This window comes from Ictidomys tridecemlineatus, chromosome X, assembly GCF_052094955.1.
Source record: "Ictidomys tridecemlineatus isolate mIctTri1 chromosome X, mIctTri1.hap1, whole genome shotgun sequence".
Classification (NCBI taxonomy): domain Eukaryota; kingdom Metazoa; phylum Chordata; class Mammalia; order Rodentia; family Sciuridae; genus Ictidomys; species Ictidomys tridecemlineatus.
This window is the reverse complement of record NC_135493.1, coordinates 60,706,542-60,709,492: the sequence shown is the minus strand read 5'-3', so window position 1 is coordinate 60,709,492 and position 2,951 is coordinate 60,706,542.

The following is a 2,951-nucleotide window of genomic DNA, read 5'->3' as shown; positions in this document are numbered from 1 at the left end:
TATCTATGCTAAGCCTCAGGCTAACATCATTCTGAATGGACAAAAGTTGAAGGCATTCCCTCTAAAATCTGGAACAAGACAGGGATGCCCTCTATCACCACTTCTATTCAATATAGTTCTCGAAACACTTGCCAGAGCAATTAGACAGACGAAAGAAATTAAAGGCATAAAAATAGGAAAAGAAGAACTTAAATTATCACTATTTGCAGATGACATGATACTATACTTAGAAGACCCAAAAGGGTCTACAAAGAAACTACTAGAACTAATAAATGAATTCAGCAAAGTGGCAGGATATAAAATCAACACGCATAAATCAAAGGCATTTCTGTATATCAGCGACAAAACCTCTGAAACGGAAATGAGGAAAACTACCCCATTCACAATATCCTCCAAAAAAATAAAATACTTGGGAATCAACCTAACAAAAGAGGTAAAAGATTTATACAATGAAAACTACAGAACCCTAAAAAGAGAAGTAGAAGAAGATCTTAGAAGATGGAAAAATATACCCTGTTCATGGATAGGCAGAACTAACATTATCAAAATGGCGATATTACCAAAAGTTCTCTATAGGTTTAATGCAATGCCAATCAAAATCCCAATGGCATTTCTTGTAGAAATAGATAAAGCAATCATGAAATTCATATGGAAAAATAAAAGACCCAGAATAGCAAAAGCAATTTTAAGCAGGAAGTGTGAATCAGGCGGTATAGCGATACCAGATTTCAAACTATATTACAGAGCAATAGTGACAAAAACAGCATGGTACTGGTACCAAAACAGGCGAGTGGACCAATGGTATAGAATAGAGGACACAGAGACTAATCCACAAAGTTACAACTATCTTATATTTGATAAAGGGGCTAAAAGCATGCAATGGAGGAAGGATAGCATCTTCAACAAATGGTGTTGGGAAAACTGGAAATCCATATGCAACAAAATGAAACTGAATCCCTTCCTCTCGCCATGCACTAAAGTTAACTCTAAATGGATCAAGGAGCTTGATATCAAATCAGAGACTCTGCGTCTGATAGAAGAAAAAGTTGGCTCCGATCTACATATTGTGGGGTCGGGCTCCAAATTCCTTAATAGAACACCCATAGCACAAGAGTTAATAACAAGAATCAACAAATGGGACTTACTTAAACTAAAAAGTTTTTTCTCAGCAAGAGAAACAATAAGAGAGGTAAATAGGGAGCCTACATCCTGGGAACAAATTTTTACTCCTCACACTTCAGATAGAGCCCTAATATCCAGAGTATACAAAGAACTCAAAAAATTAGACAATAAGATAACAAATAACCCAATCAACAAATGGGCCAAGGATCTGAACAGACACTTCTCAGAGGAGGACATACAATCAATCAACAAGTACATGAAAAAATGCTCACCATCTCTAGCAGTCAGAGAAATGCAAATCAAAACCACCCTAAGATACCATCTCACTCCAGTAAGATTGGCAGCCACTATGAAGTCAAACAACAACAAATGCTGGCGAGGATGTGGAGAAAAGGGTACTCTTGTACATTGCTGGTGGGACTGCAAATTGGTGCGGCCAATTTGGAAAGCAGTTTGGAGATTCCTGGGAAAGCTGGGAATGGAACCACCATTTGACCCTGCTATTGCCCTTCTTGGACTATTCCCTGAAGACCTTAAAAGAGCATACTACAGGGATACTGCCACATCGATGTTCATAGCAGCACAATTCACAATAGCTAGACTGTGGAACCAACCCAGATGCCCTTCAATAGATGAATGGATAAAAAAAATGTGGCATCTTTACACAATGGAGTACTATGCAGCAATAAAAAATGACAAAATCATAGAATTTGCAGGGAAATGGATGGCACTAGAGCAGATTATGCTTAGTGAAGCTAGTCAATCCCTAAAAAACAAATACCAAATGTCTTCTTTGATATAATGAGAGCAACCATGAACAGAGCAAGGAGGAAGAGCAGGAAGAAAAGACTAACATTTAACAGAGTCATGAGATGGGAGGGAAAGGGAGAGAAAAGGGAAATTGCATGGAAATGAAGGGAGACCCTCATTGCTATACAAAATTACATATAAGAGGTTGTGAGGGGAATGGGAAAATAAACAAGGAGAGTAATGAATTACAGTAGATGGGGTAGAGAGAGAAGAAGAGAGGGGAGGGGAGGGGGGGAAAAAAAAAAATAAATCAGGCACAGTAAGGGATTAACAACAATAATAAAATACAGAATAATTATGACAATATACTATAATAAAAGTTATGGAAATTGGGAGTCTCTCTCAAAATATCACATTATATTATACATCTTAGCTCTTTTAACATACACTTTTTTTTCTTTTTTAAGCCAGGAACTTTTACATTACACTTAAAGAAAGCAGTGTACAGCTACTCTTTGGCATATTCAAATTGCCAACATTACTCTTGAGCTTTTGGGGCCAGTAATTAAGCAAAGTGGGGGTTACTTGAACTCAAGTTCTGTGATATCTCCAGGACAGTCAATATCAAAACCAAGATGATTACTAAGTGACTAATGGGCAAATAGGGTAGAATATAACTTGGATAGCCTCAAAGGGATGATTCAACCTCCTGGGCAGTATGGGGTAGGATGGAGCAGGAAAATATGAGACTTCTTTATGCCTCTCAGTGCAATTTAAAACTTATGAATAGTTTATTTCTGGAATTTTTCATTTAACATTTTTGGATTTTGATTCTGGGTAACTGAAACTGTGGAACATGAAATTGGATAAGGGCAGGAGTACTGTATAAATATATTACATTTAAAATAAGCATATATGAGTGAATTAATGCTTAGATAAATAAAAATTAAAATATTAAGTAATCTGAGAAGCCAGTCATCATGAAAAAGATCTGTCTGCCAAGAAGCCAAATTGTCATTCTTTTAAGAAAAAAATTTAAAACACACCAATCTCTTTGCCTCTGCTTCAGAATGAGCAAT